The 8441-nt window shown below is 42.9% G+C and overlaps 1 pseudogene; it reads left to right on the top strand.

Annotated features, from left to right (window-relative positions):
* Positions 1–816: 816 nt before the first annotated feature.
* On the top strand, positions 817–1510 carry LOC132503198 (RNA-binding protein with multiple splicing 2-like; annotated as a pseudogene).
* Positions 1511–8441: the final 6931 nt, after the last annotated feature.

Below are 8441 nucleotides of genomic sequence, written 5' to 3' on the forward strand. Positions count from 1 at the left end.
TAGAATTAATTTCTGTTACTTAAAACTGAAGAATACAAAATTTCAGCTCCCACCTAGGGTGTACAAACTTGTAAAGATTATCTCATTAGACCTAAACATGAAGGGGGGGGAAGGTAGTTAACCCACAAAAACGAAAACTTTCCTTGAACATTTCAGAGAGCTGAGATCACAAGGCAACTGCATAACCTGAATTCTAATGAGGGACAAAATCCTTCGAGGACAGAGGGAACACGTGAGCCTTTCAACCTGTGGCAGAGTAGGGGAAAAAATGGTAGCAGCCATACAAATAAATGGGTTGGGAAAAAATAGCTAAAATTTTAAAAATATATATTAAAGACCCATGTGGGCTGATGCATTAGTTTGGGATAGCTGAACCTCCTAGAAACAAGGGGAGATTGTACTCACTGCAAGCTTTTTCCCACAGGTTTCCACAGGGTGCTCACAAAGAGACTGGGGACTGGGCAGGAGATTTGAGAGAGCCACCTCACTAATGCAGGTATGAAGAAGTAATGGACGGCTGTTAGGGGATGGGCACAAGGCCTTACTTGCTCCCTTGTTTTCTTCTCCCCTACGAAGCAAAGGCCTTAAACTCTGCAAGGAAGGGCAGCAAACCCTCTTGCTTACAGGGTAGAGGCAAAGACGCCTTGCATCTAAGGAGGAAGTAGAAGCAAAAAGCCACCTGCTCTGGAAGAGAGGCAAGAAACCATCTTGGATCTTGAATCTTACCAGAGTGTTGCCACCAGTGAGGGAGAGGCAAGATACTCCTGCACAAGACCAATCCCAGATACATGACAGAGTCTGGCTGCCATCCACAGGATGTGTAGACACAGTGAGAAAGCTCCAGTCGGCTCAGGTTCCCAGTGCCGCCCCCCGCACCCCTCCCCGTCTCCCACATCAGGCAAAGTTGAGGTGACCCCAACCCCAAACAGAGGCTGCCCCACTCACAGCCCCAGTGCTCCATCCCCAGAGCCCACGGCTCACGGCGCCCCTTCCCACCTCCTCCCTGAAGCCGGAAGCCCTGCTTGCCCTCTGCGTCCCCTCGTAACATCCACGGAGTATGAAGCGTCCCTGATCAAGCTCACATAGAGAGAGGCTTTGTTTTGTGATCTTTGACAGCTGAGCAGGAGCAGAAGTGGCCAAGAATGCATGGAAAGGTATTCACTTAGATGCCAAGAATCTGCAGATCTTGAGGGTAGAGTTTGCCAAAGCCAAACCGAGAGGGCCGAGAACAAGCTAATGGCTACACCAAATCCCACCAACGCCCACCCCGCCCTAGGAGTACACTTCATCACAAGGGCCCCTATGACCTGATGGGGACCACTCTGATCCCCACAGCCCCAGAGGCCTGGGCCTCCTACCCTCTGTACCCCACAGAGCTGACCCCAGCCATCTCACCTGCTGCCCTCACCTGCCCAGCTGCCACTGCTGCCACCGCCCTGCCTGTTCTGCTACATTGGCTCCCTTCCTCGGACACACCCAGAAAGGATGGAAGTATCGCCAGTTCTGTTAGATCTTCAGTCTTGTCACCACGGCTTGAAGCTCCTGCCCCACTGGGGAGGAAGACTCTCTGAGCGTCCCCTGCCCCCAAGTGGCCTGTGCAGAGCTGCTTCTTCCCTCCAAAGACTGTGAATTTTAAGCCTGACTCAGTGGACTGCTTCCTGTTCCCTTTTTCTCCTCTTCCTCAGCCCTGCCCTGCCCTAAATCCCCTCTCCAAGGCCTCATGGCAGGATGCAGGGGCCTTCTTGCTGGGCCACCCAGATCCAGCTGAGAGGCCTCTCTGGGACTGAGCAAGGCCCGACCTCCACTCCAAACTTGCTTCTGCAGCTCCAACTCAGAGAAACAAGGAGTTTCATTTTCCATGTTTTCTGACATGAATTAAGGCACAAACTTGTGTATATGTGAGTGTACCGCTTGTTCTCACATTGTGCCACCATAACAACAGGTCCTGGCCACTAATAGTTCAGCATTCCTGGTCCCTCCCTGTACCTCTCCCCTGTACCCATCCTGCTTCAGTGAGGGCCAAGCCCTGCAGCCTGTTTTTCCCCAGGGGGCCAGCACTCCCCACTACCACACACACTCCCAGGCTGAACAGGTAGGACCACCCAACATAGAGAGCGTTTTCTTTGTCATTTCAAATCAGGGTCCTCCACATCCTTCTCCTCAGACAGGCCAACACCCTTTAAGGAAATTCTTTCTCTGCCCATTTTGCTTACCTCTTCCCAGGGCACTCCACCCCTGCCATGACTCCTCATTCTTTCCAAAATTCAAAACCAACCAAAAAGCGAAAGTATTTTTGTACCCTGTGTAATGAAATATTTATGAAACATAAAGAGTTTTTCAAGTGTGTGTAATTATTGAAGAGACCTTGTTTGCTTGTCAGATAAAGTTTTGGTGTTTTTGTTGTTGTTTTGGTTGGGTTTGGTTTTGGTTTTTCTTTTCTTTTCTTTTCTTTTCTTTTTCTTTTTTTTTTTTTTTTTTTTTGCCACATCATGCAGCTTGAGGGATCTTAGTTCCCCAATCTGGGCCCTCAGCAGTGAAAGCACAGAGTCCCAACCACTGGACCACCAGAGAATTCTCCCACATAAGTTTAACATTGTGTTTAAGGTGTGAAGAAGAAAAGGGTTTCCGTTCTCCAGCAGTGAGCCTTAGTGTCAACATTTACTTTAAGAAAAATAAGGAAAAAGTACACAATTTTTTGTTTTGTGAGCACATCAGTGCTTTGTCTTTGGCCGCAGCTGTGGCTTTCTTGCTGTTTTCAGACTTGGGAAAGGAGGAGGGTGTTGTAACTGCTGATCCTGTGAGAATGTGAAACTGGATAATATATGAAATGCAAAATTAAAAAAGCATCCAAAGGTAAAAAAAAAAAGAAAGAGAGAGAAAGCTTCACTTCCAAGGCCCAGCTGCACAGGGCTTGCCAAAGAATAAGGCTGGAACAGGACAACAGAGAGTTGCTGGAATGTAGGCAGAGACTGACAGGTGAGGGAGGAGCAGAAACAGCGAAAGAAACCATCCAGCACTCAATCTGTCATTCCAAGCATAAGAGAGTAGTAGCCCAACTGCTAAAAGAATCTGAAGCCTGTGGTGCACAGAAGACAACAAAAGCAAAACAATACCCAAGCCCAATTCAACTCCTGACTATGTTGACTCAACCCTGCACTAATGGTCTGACAGAAGAAAAGGTATTCCCATATCCAGGACTAAATACTATTAACCTTAGTCTTGACTGTCCTACACATGATATTCAGCAGTCAATACAAAATTATAAGACTAACAAGCAAGAAAAAATAACCCACTGAGAGGAGATAAAACAATCAACAAAAATAGACTCAGAGATGACCCAGATGTTACAACTATCAGACAGAATCTTTAGAATAATTATGCTTAATATACTAAAGGATCAAATGTAAAAGTTGGAGAACGTGCAAAAATCAATGAGGAATTTCAGCAGAAAAATAGACCAAGAGCCTTCTAAATTTTTGAAGAAATTATATTGCTAAAGAGATTATGAACTCTGACTAAAACAACATTTAACAATTTGAGAGTTAACACAACCTTCAGGCTCACAAACTTGCAACCAGAATAAAGGAGCAGTGAAAGCTGGACAGGGCTGTCCAGAAGGATTTGCTTATGGATTGGATGTGGGGTGTGAGAGAAAGAGGGGAGTCCTGAGTAATTTGATATATAGGATGGAGATGCATCAAGTGATCTGCAGAAGTGTACTGAAGTAGAAGGTCTGGTGATGGTGCCGGCAGGGTTTGGGGCGTGGCAACAAGGAGTTCCATTTTAGACACATTAAGCTTGATTTGTTTATCAAACATCCGAAGTGGAGAAGTCAAGTAGAAAGTTGAATGTCTGAGTTTGGAACTGGGGAAAGATATCTGGGCTTGAGAAAGAAAATTGGGAGTTCAAAACGTATAGATGAGATTTAAAGCCATAACTCTAGCTGAGGGTACTGTGAGAGGGGATATTCATAGAAACAGAAAAGGCCGAAGGACTGAGCCCTAAGACATTCCAAACTTAAGAGGTTGAGAAGAAGAGGACCCAGCAAAGAAGACTGATCCATTATCCCTAGACACACCTGATTGTATGAGTGGATTGTATTAATCCTGACAGACTGACAATTATCACTGAGCCATGTTTGACTGGTCACCTTGAAGATCCGGAAATATGATTTTTTTTAATGAATAGTCATAATATTCTTTTACTTGCACCACATTTTTGACCTTTTTGGGGGACAAGGCTAAACAATTTGGTAGGAAAAATGTCATTTTCTGTTCATATAGTATTTTTTAAAAGGTACATAGTAGTTAGATTTTTCTTTCTTTCTTTTTTTTTTTTTTTTTTTTTTTTTTTTTTTTTTTTTTTTTTGCTGTACGCGGGCCTCTCACTGTTGTGGCCTCTCCTGTTGCGGAGCACAGGCTCCAGACGTGCAGGCTCAGCAGCCATGGCTCACGGGCCCAGCCGCTCCGCGGCATGTGGGATCTTCCCAGACTGGGACACGAACCCGTGTCCCCTGCGTTGGCAGGCAGACTCCCAACCACTGTGCCACCAGGGAAGCCCAGTAGTTAGTTTTTAGACAAGTTGCTTTTAGCCAGATGTCATGCTATTATATAAATCTATGAACGTAACAAATGACACAAGAAAAGTATAAATTAAAAGTTTTACAGTATTTATACTTATACTGGAACTGCTCCAAATGGTACTAAAAAAAGTAAATTTGAAAATAAAATGAAACTATGGCTTCTACATACTGAGAACTTCAATGTTTTTCAGGGTTTTGTTTATTTTCAATATGAAGTTTGGCCATATTTTTATGTACTTTTATGACTTTTTCAGTTATGAAGTATGACATACTTCTGTGTAATAACCATGTTTTCTAGTTTCTGTATTTTGATGTTTGACATCTGAGGTCTTGCTGAACCAGAGGGACTACCCCTCCCAGAGATAGTTAATTTCTAGAACTAGCAAGCAACTCACCAGCCAGCGTGTCTTTCACATGCCAACTAAACCATCCAGAGCCCACATCCCTAACCCCTTCCTCTAATGGGCTCTCACACTCAGGGCCACTATTATCCTGCCCTATCACCCCAGGGCCAGGGACCAGACAACCAGTGCCTGTCCCCCACAGCCTGCTGGAATTCTTGAAACTAGCCTATCCCAAACCTGCTCAGCCCGTCTCACCTGTTCCTTCCCTCAGAAACCACAATAAAGGTTCTTGCCTGCATTTTACCCTCTCCCTTTTATTCCCTGTGTGGCCCTGTGGCAAGTGTTGTGCCTTCTCTCTCTAGGGATCAGTGAGCGTAAAGCTCCTTCATGACAACTATTTCTGTGTCTGCATCTTACCATACAGGAGTAAAGCAAATCCCGTGTGCCTGATTAAAACATTTTGCATTTCACCTCACAGCAGGACCTTTACTATATAGCAACACCCTAAAACAAACCAAAAAACAAACCAAAAAAAATTAGTTCAGAAGGGGCAAAATCCTCCCAATTCTTGTTTTCCATAATGTCTGGCTGGCTTCTTCCTCTAGGCAACAAGCAATACATTGTCATCTCTGGTTTGCTGCAGGGAGTGTTAAGTAGGAAAATAAAGCTTTCCGTCTTCATCATGCAGCATAACTGAAGATCTCAAAATATAAGGTTTTCAAGAGACAGAAGTTTTGTTGCTTTTCCCTTTTTTCTTTCAGCAAATTTGTTATTCATCTTTGAAATGGTTCAGAGCTTGCTCTGGTACTAACATATTTTCCCGTTTTCTGATAATTCTGTGCAGCCACTTTATTTTTACCCCTCTTAAGTAGATCTCAAATTAATACCAGTTGAGTCTTATTGAATTGCTCCTTTGACATCCTTTTATTGAAGTCGTTAATGGAGAGATTAATGACATTTTTCTACGGGGAAAGGGATATGGAGAGCTTTTGCCCTTAGCTCATCTCTTGTGAGATGGGATTACAGGCAGCTTGAATGTTTCTCTTTTGTGAGTGGGTTTTCCATGATGACAGGACTTACAGGCTATTCTTTTTCTCATGTGCTTACATTCTGGCATCACTCACTGGAGCAATTGCCCCCAAGATCATGCATGGAGACACCCTAAGGCCCCAGAAGGTTTGACTGCCGTGTCTGAGGATCACTCTGGTGTGTCCTTCCAGGGCCTCTGCCCCTTCCACCTCAGAGTTGCTGAAACCATGTGGTGCATATCCATAGCTGGAGGATTCCCGAGTGTTCTTGCCATGCCACGCCATGCTCTGACTTGCGTTCAGTGAAATGCCAGGAGTTAGAATCATCAAATTATGTTGGTTTCAGAGTGGTTTGTGTTGAAAACTATATGAAGTGATAGATCAGAAATAGCAATATTAATAATGATATTAAAATATTATCATTTGGAAGTTCAGAAAGAGATTGTCTGAAAGTAGCCAAGAAGGGGATGCTATTGTTCATACTGGGCTGAAGACAGAATAAAATTCATCAACACATTAGTTTTTATTTTATTATTCATTTTATAATACATTCAGATTTATTATTAATTTAAAGAGTTCTCTGCCAAGTGGTTGGGACCTTCTGTAGAGAGGATATGACCAAAAGAATACTCAAATCATTGAGAAAATATAGATTGCAACTTCTTTGTCCTATGAAGAGATTGATGTATATAAATGATAACAATTATCTGCTTCTAATCAGTTTAGATTCTGAATTAGGTGCTGGGCTGATGTCAACCTCTTTGCCATTTTGAACGTTAAGGCACTAATTCTGGAGTGAATCATAGCTCCTCCAAAACTTAATCATATTCTGCTGTATGATTATCATACCATATCATGTCATATCATATTATGTCATATGAGCCAAAGCTGATAGACATTTTAGGCAACTGAGGCTTTTTCAGAGTAACGAAGGGTAGGCTGTCAAGGAGGCTAGAAACATCATGAAGAAGGGCTGGAAATATAGCTGCAGGCACCTCATTGTCTTACAAACAGGAATGTCTGCCTGCAGAGGTGTGGGAGCAGCTGGGAGAGTGTGCTGTTTGCTGACTTGGGTGGAATACAACATTCTCTGATCTAGATATAACTGAGACAAAAAAGCTTTCTCTTGCCTCTCATGGAAGTTTTTGTGTCATTCCTTTTTAAGTTTGTTCTGTTTTGCCAACTCATATTCTTTGGATCACTGTCAGAAATTAAACATGTCATGACTGACGATAGGTTTATAATTGTGTTCAAATTATATCAAGTGTACATCTTGCTGGAACAGCAGTTGGGTGGCTGTAGGTCCACATCCATCAGGCTGGGCTCTGGAACATAAGCTGGAGCTCCCTCAAGAGAAGCTTGGGTAGAGACATGGGAACAAGAGCTCAGGGAAGCTTTAGGAAGCCCTGTCTTGGATGTTTCTGATAAACCACAGATTGCTTGCCAGTTTGCAAATTTAAAAATTTCTCATGCCACTCAGGACTGCTTTACTGATAACAGTATTCTTGGGGACAGCTGGGAGATTGATATCAATGCTTGACTAGACCCAAGGACACACAATACTCTTCATTAATGGCAATTATAATGGTAGTTAGTATAATGATTGTGCTAGGCACACCACTATCTCATTCAATCCTCCTAACAATCTCATGAGGTAGGTACTATCATCATCCCCATTTGATGGTTAAGAAAACTGGTTTAGAGAAGTTACCCAAGATGACACAGTGTGTGGCAGAGCTGGGATTCAACCCAGGTGTACCTGGCCTCTGAGCTCTACTTCCACACAAAGGAAATGGTCATTTATTCCCCAAAAGTCATCCTCAAAATTTACGTCTCTTGCTTTATAACATCACTGCCTCCTACACCGATTATCCTAAGCCCACTAATTATACACTGCCAAAGCCTTCTCTACTTCTCCCTCAGAACACTCATCATGCATGTTATTACCTTTTTTTTTTTGATATCTACCTTTCCTGAACTCTGTAGGAGACAGGAGCATGTCTGATTTACTCCCCACTCTATCTCTAGCACTTAGCAGTCACTCAATAAAAGTTTTTTGAATATTTTTAAACTCATAATTTTGGAATTTTCATTTTAAAACATATTCAAATATATGATGCATACACTCTCTCAAAAAGAGTCTGCCTTTACATATGTTCCTCAAGAGCTGAATATGCTAAAACAAAACTTTAACTCCATGTGGATAGAATCCCTCTTATAACATACGTATTTGTAGAATCACAGAACATGGCCATTAGGAAACCAGTTAGTTCTATTCTTTCATTTAAAGATTAGGACCCAAACTGATTATGTGACTAGACTAAAGTCACGAAGTTATGCATAGCAGAGCTAGAACCAGAAGCCTGACTTCTAGGTTAGTGACCTTTTGAAGTCCACCTGTCATTAATTCAATTGACAACTTTCCATTTGTGGAAATATAAATGCAGGGGTTTCTTGATTGCAGGGGAAAAAATCTGGTCAGTGGAG

This window comes from Mesoplodon densirostris, chromosome 2, assembly GCF_025265405.1.
Source record: "Mesoplodon densirostris isolate mMesDen1 chromosome 2, mMesDen1 primary haplotype, whole genome shotgun sequence".
NCBI lineage: Eukaryota > Metazoa > Chordata > Mammalia > Artiodactyla > Ziphiidae > Mesoplodon > Mesoplodon densirostris.